This window comes from Loxodonta africana, chromosome 23 (genome assembly GCF_030014295.1).
Source record: "Loxodonta africana isolate mLoxAfr1 chromosome 23, mLoxAfr1.hap2, whole genome shotgun sequence".
Lineage (NCBI taxonomy): Eukaryota > Metazoa > Chordata > Mammalia > Proboscidea > Elephantidae > Loxodonta > Loxodonta africana.
The window spans coordinates 24,482,160-24,499,026 of record NC_087364.1 but is presented as its reverse complement, the minus strand read 5'-3'; the positions used below and the strand labels follow the sequence as shown (position 1 = coordinate 24,499,026).

Below are 16,867 nucleotides of genomic sequence, written 5' to 3'. Positions count from 1 at the left end.
CTGATTACATTTTATTTCACATGACTAGAAAAAAGCTAAAGTCAAGAGTTTACTTATGTTTTAATAATTTGGTTATTTCAAAAAGTTTACAATGAATACTTGCTGCATGAATCACTTTTCACATGGGCCCGTCTTTCTCAAGCTAATAAGTCCCCTGTTTTTGTCATAATTGTATTTTTAACAAAGCAAAAAGGCATAAAACAAAAGAAAAATGAAATAGAACGGAAAAACTCTATAAAGACGGGTAATCTAGAAATGCATTTCTTTTTTCAGAAAAGGCAAATGCTAAAACCCAAAGTTAGCTATCAGCAATTTCAGCCTCTCAATGTAAGGGTGAAGGAACTGGCAGGGCTCCCTGCCCTCTCTAAGCTCATTTAGCTGGTTTTCTAGTCACACTAATGAAGAAGCTGACATCTGATTGTCTATACAAGTTCATGGCTGCTGGGATTCATTTCTTGACAGAAATGCAGGGAGGACGGCCCAGAGATGACAGTGGCAATGCTGACAATGGAGCAGGGCTGGACTCTTCCTGTCTATGCCAGCCAGCTTGGAATGCCCAGTTGTTGGCATCGGAATAGGACATTTCAAGTCTGGCAATGAGTACATTCATTCTTCTTGACGACAATGAGTTAGTTATTAAAAACAAGACCACGTAAGTTTGTCAAGGATACTATTCCATTGGAAAATTCTTTCCCTGCAAATACCGTTCTTTCTCTGTAGCTAAGAACTGAAAACCACTACATTCTGACTGGTTAATAAAAAGAGGGTTGTCCAAGTATAAAAGCATAAACTTATTCATTGTAATGTTGCTGCAACAAAAGCTGGGATTATAAAAATTATCCTTCAAAGACACCTTTATGATTTAAAAGTTTTTACTTTTCTGAAATAAACAAATCTGACGTGCAATGATCCACTTTCTTCTAATGTATGCTTTATCTGACATTAAACATAACTCCCTAGAAAATCAAGTATAAAGTATAATCCTTGCCACAAATCTAGAAACTAGATAAGCTAAAATATTAGGAAACAAATGTCTAAGAAAATATGGTTCCTTTATCACAATGGTATGACAAATTGGAGTACAAATCCTAAGTCCTCTACCCATTACACAATGACTCGAAGGATGGAAGGACATCTGTAGTGCTAGCTACTCTCTGATTGTGTCCAGCTCTTTAAGAGGAGTAATTGGACTGGACTGGGAAAGGAGCTGTTGTAAAGGAAGGTGTGCGGGAGCAATCAAGTTACTTCAGAACATCAGGCTATCAAGGCAAGAGAAAGGATTATCTTCGATAGCCACTCTCCCCCTTCTGCAAAAAGGATATGATTGCAAAAAGGATATGATAGTGGGCAACTTCTGGGTCATTTCCTTCAAAGAGTGTACCCTTCTCCCTTCCTCCTCTTTTTTTTTTTCTTTTGATTGGCTGGCATGTGGATATGACAGTAGTGAGCCATGCTGGACCACTGATGAAGGTGCATCCCCAGGGAAGGTGAACCAGCAAGGAAGGAGGAGTGTGGGTCTTTGACCTCATAAGGCCACCACACCCGGTATGGGCAGTTACACTCACACAGTTGTTATCAGGATCTCAGTTAAGCAACCAAACCTATATCCAACCTGATATCAGATGTTCCTCCACTCTAGGCACAGGTGCTGCTACCATACAGGACCATGAAAACTTGACATACAGCTCCTGGAGGCCTCGCCCTTGCTAGGAGAAGCAGAGCACTAGAAAGGTAAACACTTGGTTTCTGCCAACAAGTGCCCTCAGGTGTTAGTGGAGGACATGGGAAGGTAGAGACAAGCTTTTTATCCTATTTGTATGCAAGCAGTATTTAAAACAACAGCAAACAAAGCCACCTATGGGCCAAATTCCACTATAACAAATTGAGGCACTAAATTTTTAGCCAAAAAGTAGATTCCTTGGAATTCATTCATAACATATACAAAGTTCTTATACTCTACCTTATTTAAAAAAAAAAAAAAAAAAGGTATCTCAGTTTTTGTGTTATGCTGAATTTTAATCTATAAAATGTTGCTTAGAACACATGGGCCATTGGTACTCTTTCTCACATGAAGTAATCCAGACATGATGATATCTTCTGTAAGGATTAAAGGAATACGCCTTGCTGTTTTAATCGGACATTCTACTAAGATACTGGCGGTTATGCTACCAATGACATAAGCTTCTCTCATGGGAGAAATCTAGGGTTGGTAGCATACAGTTAAGGGGCTTTATCTCTGAAACTTCTTCTTCTTGGTGACCTGCCAGAACTAGTTGGAAAACCTATGCCGTACAGTGCAGATCTTAATTTTGTTTACATTTGAGCTGAGTACAGTTTTGTCTTGAAAGCAGACCTACTTCAAGAATGGCATTGGATTTGAGCTAAAAATTTTCAAAGTTTCTAAGCTTCAGAAACTTGTAACCGAGTTCCTAAACCTAAACAAGAGAACAGAGACAGCAGGGTTTGTATAATGCTAGGATTTTCTGAACTGTCCCGGCATCTGCCTTAAACTAACATCCTACCTGGATACAGATATTCTTGCACAACACATACCTCAGTGTGTCTTGCTATTTAATTGCCGGTTTGATTTTGGTACTACACTGCTTCCATACCTCGAGACACCCTAAATAAATTATATCCACATGACACCTTTCATCAGAGGTTCGTGCGTTTATAGCAGACTAAGACCTACAATTCTACTGTTATTTGAACATAAATAGTTGAATTCTTGCTAATTCAACCTAATATTAAGTCCTTGCTACCCTTTCACTCATTCACCAGGAAAAATGAAAGAGTATTCCATTTTAAGCTCTGGAATCATGATATCCCCTTTCTTTTAGAAGTTTTCTTCTTCCTAAAGGACATTTGTTCCATGGACAAAAGTACTCACCCTTTCTTCTAAGTGTAATATATGGGTCTGATTTCAAAAACAAAGGACTCAAACACCTATGCTACCAAAAAAAAATCCAAACCTGTTGCTGTCCAGTCAGTTCCGACTCATAGCAGTTTCCCTTTTATTATGACTACGGATGTAGATTTTCAAATTCTAACACTATCACAAGGCATGGCTGTTAAAAACTCTTTTTGAGTTAGATAATCTCAGACAAATACACAGAAGCAGAGTTTAGATAAGATAGGCAAAGCTACATGTCAACAACCCAGTGGATACTGTTACTTGCTTTTTAACTCCAGAGAATGTGAGGCCCATTGAGATTCTCACTTGCCTACAGCTTTTCTCTAACTACACAATTTTCCACCCTTCAAATTAGACAGGGCCAGGAATGTAAAGGTAGCAATGCCGCTGTTTACTTAGTATAGTATCTATTTTCAGTTTCAAACCTAGAACAGAGATCAGTTAATGAGTAAGCACTCATTAACTATATGTCAAATGTTGAATGACTGAACTAATCATTTCTCTTAATTATACACTTCAACAGTACACAATGTCTTTATTTCTAGCTATACCTGTATAAACGCGTTTACCCAGAATTTATTTTAGAACAATTTTAATACTGGAACATTATAAACTGCGTGAGAAGAAAAATGACACCTATAATTTCCTTGGTGTGTGTCATAATGAACTGAAATTTCCTTAAGGGCAAGCACCACAATGCTATGCCCATGTCTTGACTAGTATGTACCTGGAATACAACAGGAACTCAACTGCTATCCGGTGGGTGGGTGGATGGGTGGATGGGTGGATGGGTGGATGGGTGGATGGGTGGATGGGTGGATGGGTGGATGGGTGGATGGGTGGATGGGTGGATGGATGGATGGATGGATGGATGGATGGATGGATGGATGGATGGATGGATGGATGGACGGACAGACAGATGGACAGTTGGGTGGGTGGATGGCTGTGTAGGATGGACGGATGGATGGGTGGGTGGGTGGGAGGACAGAAGGAAGGAAGGTCACTACAGGATTATTACATAATGATGCTCAACAAATGTTGCTGACAAGCTGGATTTCCAAATGAGTTCAAGTATAACATCCATGACATAAACAATAGGATACTACTGTGCTAAAAACAAATTTTGGATCCTAAGCTGACTGTTAATAGTTTTTTTTTTAAATAGTTCCGTGACTACATTATTCGAGTGGTAGTATAAGACTTTTGAGACTAATTTTGGTATCAGATCTCCAGGTCTGGGCTGTGTCCAGAATCTTCCCAGTGCTTGCTAGTGTGTGATTTCAGCCTCCTTCGAGTTTCACAGGCTAAACAAATAATGAGCTAGCAATACTGTAAAAGCTCATAAAAGGCATCTGTTGTAATCAGTATAACTAAAAGATGGCAAGATAGGAAGAAACAAATTCTTGAACTACTCTTTACAGAAAGATCATTTTCACTTTTGACATTCCCTGTGTACACTACTGTTTGTCTGTAGAGTAATTCTTAAGATATCAAATCTCTGGCTTCCAATGTATTCAACTATTTAACCACAATGGAGAGTTGAAGGAGATATTCTCCTATTCCTCTTCCTGTGGTCATATTTTCTATTAATCTGTGTGGTTATATATATATCTTTCACTAACATTTCTAATTTGAAAAAAGTTCTTATCGACATTTTACAAAAATTCATGAAACAACAATGCCAAACAGAATTCCCAACTTGAAATACAAATTGATTTTAAAAGAATATAGTTACTAATGTGAACAGACTCTAACGTGGTCTCCCATGATCCAGTTATGGTGTTCACATCTTTGTATAAGACATTGAGTGTGGGCTGGACTCTCTTCTAACCAACAGAATATGATAAAGCTAGTGGGTTACCACTTCTGTGATTTTGTTATGCTATAAATAAAATCTCTGTCTTGCTAGCAGACTTGCTCAAGAGACCATCCTTGCCAGGTTGATGAAATAAGTGCCATGTTGGGGAAGCCCACATAGCAAGGAATTACATATGGCTTCTAGGACTGGAAAGTAGCCTTTGGCCAACAGTCAGAAAGAAGCCAGTCCTACAACCACAAGGAAATGAACTCTTTAAGCAACCTGGGTGAAGTGGATTCTTCCCCAGTCAACCACTGGGATGAGAATACAGTCTGGCAGACTTCCTGGTTGCAGCCTAGTGTGACCTTGAGCAGAGGACCGGGCTAAGCCTGTATCTCCTGTCCCACAGGCCCTGTAATAGATGTGTGTCGTTTTATTTTAATTTTATTAAAATTTGTCCCTTTAGCCATTTTTATTTGTACAATTCAGTGACATTATTCTTACCATGTTGTGCTACCATCACCTCTATTTCTAAAAGTTCCACATTACCTCAAGCATAAACTCATTACCTCTTAAGCAATAACTCCCATTTCCACCCCTGAGAATCACTGATAAACTTTTGCCTCTATGTATTTGCCTATGCTAGATATTTCATATGAGTAGGATCATGCCATATTTGTTCTTTTGTGTCTAATTTATTTCACTCATTTGTTTTCTATGTCCACCCATGTCTTAGCAACTATCAAAATTTCATTTTTCTTTATGGCTGAATAATATTCCATTGTATGGATATACCACATGTTGTTTACCCATTCGTTGATAGACATTTGAGCAGTTTCTACTTTTTGGCTATTGTGAACAATGCTGCAGTGAACACTGGTGTACAAGTCTCTGTGGTCCTGCCTTCAAGTCTTTTGAGTATATATCTAGAAGTGGAATTGCTGGGTTGTATGGTAATTCTCTGTTTAACTTTTTGAGGAATCGTCAAACAGTTTTCAACAGTGCTAAACCATTTTACATTCCCACCAGTAATGTACGAGGATTCTAATTTCTCCACATCCTTACTAACACTTGTTATCTTCCATTTTGGCTTTCTACCATTATGGAAACCCTGGTGGTGTAGTGGTTAAGTGCCACAGCTGCTAACAAAAAGGCTGGCAGTTCAAATCCACCAGGCATTCCTTGGAAACTCTATGGGGCAGTTCTACTCTGACCTATAGTGTCACTACGAATTGGAATTGACTCAATAGCAATGGGTTTGGTTTGGTTTTTGTTTTTTATCAGGGTAATGCTGGCCTTACAGAATGAGTTAGCAAGGCCTCCTTCCTTTTCTACTTTTTGGAAGTTTGAGTAGGACTGGTATTAACTCTTCTTTAAATGTTTAATGTAGAATTCCCCAGTGAAGCCATCTGGACTAGGACTTTTTTTGCTGGAAAATTTTTGATTACTGATTCAATTGCTTCACCTGTTACAGATCTGTTGAGATTTCCTATTTCATTTTGAGTTAATTTGGGTATCTTGTGTGTTTCTGAAGCCCTGGTGGCACAGTGGTTAAGAGCCTGGCTGCTAACGAAAAGGTGTGCAGTTTGAATCCACCCGCTCCTTGGAAACCCTATGGAGCAGTTGTACTCTATCCTATAGGGGTGTTATGAGTTGGAATCGACTCAAAGGCAACGGGTTTGGGTTTTGTTTTTTTTGTGTGTGTGTGTTTTTACTAATTTGTCCGTTTAGGTTATCTAATTTTTTTGTCCAACTGGACGGCACCTAACAACAAGAACATGGGCAGGACAGCCAGCCCAAGAGAGCAAGTGGAACCCCTGCAGAAAAAGCCACAAAGTGCCAAGACACCATGAATCAGCTGTTGGTGTTAACCACCAATGAAACCTCACAACTTAGCCAGGAGAAGAGGGGAGAATACTTTTGTCTTCGTGATAATCATGAGCAGTTCAACAAAGGAAGTTGGATGTCTGGTTAGAGAAGACAAAAAGCATGAAAGCAAAGATGAAAAAGAACTTGCTGGTCCCTTGCAGACCATGGCCTTCTCTGCCCAAGCATGGAGAGGAGTACAATCAAAGTAACACAGGAAGGACAGAAATTTCCCAGTGGAAAGAATGTCCAATGGCAGGTGAGAATCTAGATTCCACAGATATGTACAAAAAAAGGAGCTGCGATGAGAATGGATACGCTCCAGCTTTGAGGACAGAGGAAAAACAAAATATATCCTTCAACTCTTACTTAAGTCCTCCAGGGAACTAGTTCATAGATTTAAAACAAAGATCTCCAACCTGCCTTGGAGTATCAGGGAGACAATATCTTCATGCTGTAAGATAACATCACAATACACAGAGGAAGGATCAATGTAATCATGTCTATTTGATGTCAAATAGGGCCTTTCTCCTTGCATGAAATAGGCAAGGAGAACCCTGGAACAAGAACCCGAGGCACGCTACAGAACAGCTTCCTGTGAGCCCACACTTCTCAGATGTCATCACCTGCACTGTCCCAGTTCCCTCTGTCCAGTCACACCCGCATCCCTGCTGGTCCTAAACATGACAGGGAGGCTCCTGCCTTCCATCTCTGCACTGTCCTCAGCTTGGGACACTCTTTCTGCAGTGACATCTATGGCTCACTCCCTCACTTTTTTCAGTTTCTGGACAAATTACGCTTCGTCAATCAGGCCTTTTCAGATGAAACAAGAAGAGATACTGCTCAGTTGGCATGGATCCTGAGCAAGGCCGTGAGGGTGACCCTAGGATCTTCCTGCCTTCAGTTTTACCATGGTGTCTCCCGCGCCTAGGCATCCTCTACCCTGGGCCTTGGCCCCACAGCACTCTACATGGGTCTCAGGGTGGTAGCTGCTGGTCCACAGGGTCATTGCTTTCGTTGATGCCCATCACAGAAGTCTATGGCTGGGGAACTCCTCCATTCTCTCCTGCTTGGTTGGGCGGATTCCCCTTCCACTGCTTCATCCTCTCCTGGGTGCTCACTGAGGAAGATCTCATTGACAGCTGACTGATGGCTCTGACTGCAGAGCCACTGTGCCTCACTATGGCCACCACCCCTGCCTCTCACCCCAGAGATCCAATCAACTAGCACCTGGGATTTTCACAGCGGAATGAGTGCAGAGGGATGAGACACCTGACTTTCATGTTTTCAAAACGTAATTCAAGTTACAACTGAGTTTTTATTTCACACTAAACACTTCAGAGAAAATATTGGAGGCTGTTCTTCCTTCCTCTGAACTCCTAGAGCCCTTAGTATCTGCACTAGCAGAAAGGGCTCTGCATGGTTCCATATGTTTCTGTGGACGTGTTCTGTTTCCTCATATAGGGGTAGGACAGCATCATGCTTTAGCACACAGGCCCTGAAATCATCTGTCTTTCCACAATTAACTGAACAACCATGAAATGCCAGGCACTGTGGATACAAAGGGGGCCCTGCTCTCATGGGCCACACAGTCTACTAAGGAGACAGACATTAAATAAAAGATCAAACAAGCGATTACAATGGCTGTCTCCAAATTCCATACCCTCCCTAAATTCTCACCTGTAAGAGCTCAGCTGCTAACCAAAAGATTGGTAGTTCGAATCCACCAGCTGCTCCTTCAGAACCCTCTGGGGCAGCTCTACTCTGTCCTATAGGTTGACTATGAGTCAGAATCGACTCAAAGGCAATGAGTATTTTAAAATGTTACTGTGGTCACACCTCACAGGATCTTAGTGGAGTCAATAAGACGAAATGCATAAATAATTTGCACAGTGACAAAAAAAAGAGTAGCTGCTGAGGCTGCTTATACACAACCAAACACTTCATGGGATTTGTTTGCTTGGTTTGGAGGTTTAGGGTCATGGTTTCATGGGACATCACAGTTAATTGGGCTAATAATGTGTTTAGTATTTCTATTCTACCTCCTAGTTCACTGAGTAGGGCCTGAGGTCTTAAAAGCTTGCAAGTGGCCATCCAAGGCACAACAATTGGTCTCTATTTTTCTAGAGCAACAAAGGAAGGAGAGTCAGGAACAGGAGGAGGATATGGAATGTGTGGATAATTGCCTCCATGAACAAATGCCTCCTTGCCATGAGACCATAACTGGATGGTGCCTGGCTACTATTACTGAACAGTCTGAATAAAGATTCCATAGAAGAATCCTGATCAAAAGGGGGAAAATTCAGAACACAATTTCAAATTCTCATGGAATCCAGTCTTTCTGGAGCCATGGAGGCTAGATGAACCACAAAAACTAATGCCCTAATCTTTAATCCTTAAATCAAAAATATCCCCTGAAGTCTTGAAACCAAACAATTGTTTAGCATAAAAAGTAAAGAATGTATGCCTTGAGCATTATGCTTTTTTAAGATCTACTACATGGAAACCCTGGTGGCATAGTGGTTAAGAGCTATGGCTGCTTACCAAAAGGTCAGCAGTTTGAATTTACCAGTTGCTCCTTGGAAACTCTATGGGGCAGTTCTACGCTGTCCCATAGGGTCGCTATGAGTCGAAACCCACTCGGTGGCAACAGGTTCGTTTTTTTTTTTTTTTTTTTTTGGTTTACATGGGATTGAATTGACAAGACCAACTTGAAAGATTAGATAGGAACCTTGGGGAGCTGTGAGTTTATGTTAATGGGGGAGGAACAATTCTGAAACGGCGGGTGAGAATGTTTGTACAACTCAAAGAATGTAATCAATGTCACTGAATTGTGCGTGGAGAAACTTGAATCTGTGTATGTTTTTGTTGTGTATATTCGCAAAAACAATAAAAAATAATTTATGTAAATTTTCAATTATAGACATAACTTATATCTTAAATCCAAAATTCTCTTTCTATAACTAGCTTCAAAAATCACTAAAATTATAAAGATGTCAGCAGAAATAGGTAAAAAAATAACTAATGCAAATTAATTTACTGACTATATGTGCTCTCTCTATATATAGTTGTCCCTAGGTATCTGTGGGGGATTGGTTCCAGGTTTGGAAACCCTGTGGGGCAGTTCTACTCTGTCTTATATGTTCGCTATGAGTCAAAACTGACTCGAAGGCAACAGGTTTTGTGTGTATGTGTGCATGTGTGTGTGTGTGTGTGTGTGTGTGTCTAGACAATAACATCTTCCTTTAACGGGCTCTTATCCATTAACCTTTACCTCATAACTTTAAATGATATTTACTCAACTTCTTTGGTTTGAATAGGATGCTTTCCAAACTTATTTTCTAATTCTCATGCTGAAAGATCCCCCCAGATCATATTAAAAGGTACGTTCTACTAACTTTCTTTTATATTGCTCACAAGGTACAAAAGCTAGATGTGTGCAATTGGGAAATATGTCTTACTGAGGCTAAGATGAAATTAAGTTAATAAAGATGGTAAAAACACATTCAGCTGCAGGAATACATAATAACTACTTCCCCTGGCCCCGATATAATACCATGGAGGCATTCCAGCAATTTATTAAATAACTGCATATTCTGTAGTATAGCCCAGGACTTGCGATCTATGTCATCTATGGGTCGTTTTACCACATGCATTTTATATAGGACAACTGACAGAAATAAAATACGTGACTGAGCCACTGAAATTACTAGAGCTGCCTGCTTTCTATCAACATGTCATCAATCCTCTCCGATTGTCTCTTCTGAAGAATTTCTGAAATTCCTGATGCAACAGATTTTAGCAACTTCTTGTAAAAAAGAAACTGCTATAGTTATGGCTGAGACGTACGACAAACTTAGGTAATCCCAAGTATGTATTACTGGAATTCAAAACAAAAAGTGTTAGATAGATAATACCATTAGTTAAAATGTGTAGTTACTATAAATAAAGTTGTAACAACCTGTGGTATACGGATGACTCAACCTTAATGAAAATGAAGATGACTTGAAGCACCTGCTGATTAAGGTCAAAGACTACAGCCTTCAGTATGATTAAGGTCAAAGACTACAGCTTTCAACACCTGACTTGAAGAAACAAATATTCTCCCATCTAGACATCACGATAAATGAGGAAGAAACTGAAGTTGTCAATGATTTCACTGTACTTGGATCAACAATCAATATCCATGGAAGCAGCAATCAAGAAATCAAGGGATATATCACACTGGGCAAATCTACTGCAAAAGACCTCTTTACAGTTTCCAAAAGCAAAGATGTCACATTAATGACTAAGGTGTGCCTGACCCAAGCCACAGTCCTTTCAATTGCCTCATATGCATATGAACGCTGGACAATGAAAAAGGAAGACCAAAGAAGAACAGATGCATATGAACTGTGGTATTGGTGAAGAATACTGAATATACTGTGGACTGCCAGAAGAATGAATGAATCAGTTTTAGAAGAAGTGCAACCAAATGCTCCTTAGAAATGATGATGACGGTGAGACTCTGGTTCCCTTACTTTGGGCACATCATCAGGAAAGATCAATGACTAGAGAAAGACATCATGTTTGGTAAAGTAGAGGGTCAGTGAAAATGAGGGAAACTCACCAGGAAATGGACTGACACAACAGCCCCAACAACAGACTAACATAGCATCAAGATGGCGCAGGATCAGGCAACATTTTGTTCTGCTATGAGTCGGAGGCGACTCATGGCAACTAACAACAAAACATTATTACAACTACTCATATAAAAAACCATATCAACTAGTATTATTTTACAATGTTACAGTAATAGGGGCTATCAACTGGCTTTCTTTTAAAATCTCCTAAGTCTGAACGTTCAAGGTCTAATCCTTAAAAGTGTTGGCAATGAGTGATGGCTTGTTTAAGGTCAGGCTGAAATGAACCGATGGCTGTATTTCCCTTCTAAATCTATAGGTTACTAAATTAAATCTTATTTCACATAACAGTAGCCAGAAGGTCTTTCTGAGGTAAGCTGATCTCTAACCTATACAGCAATTCAGTTTCCTGCTCTGGGAAAGGAATGGAGGCCATCAGGTGTGACCAACACATCCCTTCTCTACTTCAAGACTTGGTGTCGACATTGACTTTTTATTTTTTAAACTGAGATAAAATTCATGCACCACAACCCCCCCCCCCTTTTAAAGTATACAATTCAGTGTTTTTAGTATGTACACAAGGTTGTGTAACCATCACCACTATCTAATTCCAGAACGTTTTCTTTACCCCAAAAAGACGTCCCCACAGTTCATGGCAACCACTAATCTAGTTCTAAAACATCGCTCTGAACAAGGATTTATGGCTGACTTGGGAATGAAAGGTAATATGAGCAAAACCATAGGACAGGATAAGCTAACATTGTGTTTGCCAAGCAGCAGCACAGTATCTACTAGTGGTTTGTGAAATCAATATAGTAGGTTGTGACCAGCATTACAAAAAAAGAAGATAAAAATAGAAGAGAATAGAAAAGGTTAGAGTACAGTTATACAGTTAGGGTAATTTTTGGCATGTTGCACTTCTGTTTCAGTTTTCACATAGATGGTGTAATGGATTGAATTGTGTCCCCCCAAAATGTGTATCAATTTGGTACACCATGATTCCTAGTATTGTATGGTTGTCCACCATTTTGTGATCTGATGTTACTGTCCTATGTGTTGTAAATCTTAATCTCTGTGATGTTAATGAGGCAGGATTAGAGGCAGTTAGGCTAATGAGGCAGGACTCACTCTACAGGACTACACCCTATCTGGAGTCAATCTCTTTTGAGATATAAAGGAGAGAAGTTAGCAGAGAGGAAAGGGACCTCATACCACCAAGAAAGAAGTGCTGGGAGTGGAGTGCATCCTTTAGATCCAAGGCCCCTGAGCTGAGAAGCTCCTCAACCAGGTGAAGATTGATGATAACAAGCTTTCCCCAGAGTTGACAAAGAGAGGAAGACTTCCCCTGGAGCTAGCACCCTGAATTTGGCCTTCTAGCCTCCTAGGCTGTGAGAAAATAAATTTCTGTTTGTTAAAGCCATCCATTTGTTGTATTTCTGTTATAGCAGCACTAGATAACTAAGACAGATGGCTTACACATGCATATAAACACATGTACACATACAGGTCATAATGTAGAACATATTTCTTACTATGGGTCTGGTCAAAAAACTTTTGAAAGCCAAATGGGTTAACAGTTCAAGGGCAGAGATTAAAAAAAAAGGGACAGAGAATTACTAAAGTAGAGAGAAGCCAAGGATAAAGAAGCAGACAAAAAAAGCTTCCAACAGGTGATCTCTCAGCATCTACTGTACTTTACTCACTCAGTAAGTAGACCGGAGGAGCCCTGGTGGTGCAGTAGTTAAGCACTTGGCTGCCAACCAATAGGTCAGCAGTTAGAACCCGCTAGTTGCTCCACAGGAGAAAGATGGGGCATTCTGCTTCTATAAAGTTATAGCCTTGGAAACGCTATGGGGCAGTTCTACTCTGTCCTACAGGGTCTCTATGAGTCTGAATGGACTTCATGGCAATGGGTTTGCTTTTTGTTTAGTGAGTAGACCATGAAGGGAGAAATGGCCTCTGTGGCTTTCTACACCTAACACTTGAAAGTACCAGTGCTTTCTAAAATGATCACATTCAGAATGCAGGCTCTTGAACAATGGGTAAATCTCCACTGGTCCTGCTGTCTTCATGATGCTTTTGAGATCTGGTGTCCTTTCAACAGAACAAAGGCAGTTGTAGGTTGCACATTAAGTTTAAACCAGCTTTATGTAATCATTCTGAGACGTACCATCTTGGGAAAAAAAAAAGACAGTGAATTTGAGAAGTAATCAAAATGCAAATAGAGGATTTTAAAATACTTCAGGTTACTGAGTTAATAGTATTGTACCACTACCATTTTCCTGGAGTTGACATGGCACTACGGTTATGTAAGATACCATCATTGTAGAGGTTGTATGAAGGGCACTCAAGAACTATTTTTGCAAATTCTGAATACTAAACTATTTCAAAATTAAAAGTTGTTAAAAAATAGTTCAGACTCAAGTGTTCTCCGGATTCCTGGAATCAGTGCTGAGAGGCTAGCTTGAAATCACCCTACCACACTGAGGGTGTTTAAGAAAAACCAGCTTATAGATGAATTCTCTTATTTCAAATAGGCCAGCTTAATGGTATCTAGTTTTACGCTGCTTTTGTTCAATACCGTGCTTTTCTAAACTAAGTTATGGCAGCATATTCTTTTCCACAATATTTTTATGTGTTTCTTTATTCATTTTAATTTTAATTCAGTACAGAACTGGTTCAACTTTTTAGAGGATATACAAACCTTTAAGAGGGAAAATGAGTTAGAAAAAGTGGTTGTGAAAAAAAGGTAAGCTATCATTTGATTTATAGACACTCATTGCTTTCATTTAAAAGACTTAACACTGTGAAAGGGTTGTTTAGACTGTACTTCGGCCTGAGTGGAAAAAAGTTATTGCTGTGATTGTATAAATCATTTCAAATACTGTTTGATTTTAGCTTCTAAGTGTCGGAGTTTTTCTAAATGCTCTGAGAAAGTTTGGTTCACTTTTCACTCTCCATAAATCAGCAAGTATTTCAAAGCTTCCCTGAGACACAGAAAAACATACACATGTTAAAAGAATGATTACCTCATCGCTAAGTTAGGAATTTGAGCTATTGTATATTAAAGAAAAGCAACTAACTGGGTTCTCTCTTACAATTATTAAATATATACATTATAAATCGAGATGTGCAGGAGACACCAATATAAACTATTCTAGCACATTAATAACCACGTGTGGTGCTGGAAGGCAGTTAGAAGGGCAAAACTCCTCCATAACAGTACTCAAGCAACAAGCTTAGCTTGATTATGGAGACTCCTTGTGATCCTGCAAACCACAGTCCTTGGGGAGCAGAGATCACCCTCAGTACTCACTGATGGAACAGTCCTGAACATGAAGATAGATTCCGAACTACTTTGGTTTATCAATTTGCTTCTCATGTTCTGACCCGTCCTACATACAGTGGATGATATTATCTTCCTCACACACCATTTTTACCCTTTTAATCCCCCTTTCAAATTCTATATCACTTACTATTCTGACAATGCCTAAGACTCCACCTGGGTCATTTGATTCTGCAGCCCAGTACTCTAAATCACTACTCCACCTCTCTTGTCTGTATTGTCTACCATGTACAGTTAACTTCAGCCTCCTCAGATGAGCCTTCCCCACTCGTGGTGCTACTCCCTCACATGCAGTCTCAGTGTCATACAACTGGTGTTATGGATTGAACTGTGTCCCCCCACACCCCCTCAAATATGTGTTGTAAATTCTAATCCCTATACTTGTGGTTATAATCTCTCATTTGGGAATGCATTGTCTTTGTTATGTTAATAAGAGTATTAGTGAAGGGTATGTCTTGAATCAATCTCTTTTGAGATACAAAAGAATTAAATAAGCAAGCAAGCAAACAGAGATGGGGAAAGATAGACACCAAACCACATGAAGATCACCTAAGAGTAGAAGCTCAAAAGAAACGAGGACCTTCCTCCAGAACCAAGAGAGAAAGAAAGCCTTCCCCTAGAGCCAGCACCCTGAATTCAGACTTCTAGCCTCCTATTTGTGAGCAAATAAATTTCTGCTTGTTAAAGACACCCACCTGTGGTGTTACTGTTGAAGCAGCACTAGCTAAAAGACAACTTTTTTACCACATACAACTTTGAGTCCTACCTTTGCTGTTTCAATATACTAGTCTTCATACTAGAATGTTCTGTTTTCTCAAACACACATATTAGTCCTTTTTCAAATCATAGGTCAAACCGGATGCATTCCATTAAAATCATAAACAAAGCAAGATGCTCACCTTCTCCATTATCACTTAGCAGGATTTTGAAAGTCCAAGCCAGTCAATCAACCAAGCACAAACAGAAATGCATTAATGCAAAGGGGCAGCAAAAATATGATTTATGAATGTTGTGACTATATATACCTGGAAAAGCCCCTATAATCCAAGTAACAAAAACAGTAAGTGTCCATTAAGATTGCCTGCCACAAAATCAGCAAACTAAAAGTAAAAACTTTCTTATGTACCAAACGAGCAAGAATAATAACAAAAAGGAACAAATACCCTATCACAAAAGTTAAAAAAAAAATCCATAAAACAGAAATAAATTTAGCAAGATGTGTGAAGGACGTCTAAGAAGAAAATTACAGATTTATGACACTGTGATAGGAACAGGCAGATAAATGACATAGTTTGAGTTTCAACTGAAGAAAGCATCAGAATTATTTGTGGAATAAAACAGAATCAGAGTGGAATAAAGGCATCTGTACTAAAAACCAACTAACCAACAACAAACAATTTCACAAATGATTGTACAGCCTGGTAAGAGCCCCTAAAACGGACAGCTTAGAAACAAATCTTGTTATACTTGAAAACCTGGCATCTGACAAAGGAGACCTTTCCAAATTAGTAAAGGTGGATTATTCAAAACTCAATGGAAAAGCTAAGGTTCATTTCAAATCTCATAGCTTCTGCCAAAATAAATTTAAATAATTGAAGATTTAAAACTGAAAAATGATATAAGAGTACTAGGAGACAATGTGGGCAAAAATTTAAATATTTGGGGGTTAAGAAGTTATTTTTGCATGACAGAAAACAAAAAGAAAAGCCTAATAAATATAACTAAAAACAACAAATGAGCTAACAAAAAATAAAACATTCTATATGTTAAAAAATCATAAAAGAAGCTGAAACAACAAAATGGGGGAATATTTATAACATAGGGATAAAATGCTAACATTCCTATAAAAATTCATTAGGACAAAGAAAATCAACACAAACACGGGGAAAAGACAAGAAGAGGCAAAACTCCATCATATTCAACAAAACAAAACCAAGCCCGCTGCCCTTGAGTGGATTCCGACTCATAGCGACCCTATGGCTGGTGGGTCCGAACCACTGACCTTTCAGTTAGCAGCTGAGTGCATGAAAGAACTGCAAGCAAACATAAATAACAGTGTTTGTAGTCTCTCAGGCTGGCAACAATTAAAATCAAATCAGCTATTCAAGTTGTCCAGGGTGTGGAAAATGGGCACTTACATGAATTAATTGTTGGGATTGTATATTGGTACAAACTCTCTGGAGTATAACTCTGCAATGTGTATTGCAGCATAAGCTGCGCACATCTTTAGCCCAGCTATCCCACGCCTAGAAGTTTATTTTAGGGATAGAGTAGTCAAGTGCACATGGGTCTACAGGTTTATCTGCAGTCCTGGATATCAC

General features: G+C 39.3%; 1 protein-coding gene across 2 annotated transcripts in view; it reads right to left on the bottom strand.

The window, feature by feature from the left end:
- MIPEP (mitochondrial intermediate peptidase) overlaps positions 1-16,867 on the bottom strand; it is a 227,938-nt gene that overhangs the window by 38,530 nt on the left and 172,541 nt on the right. The gene's annotated exons all lie outside the window — the stretch shown is intronic.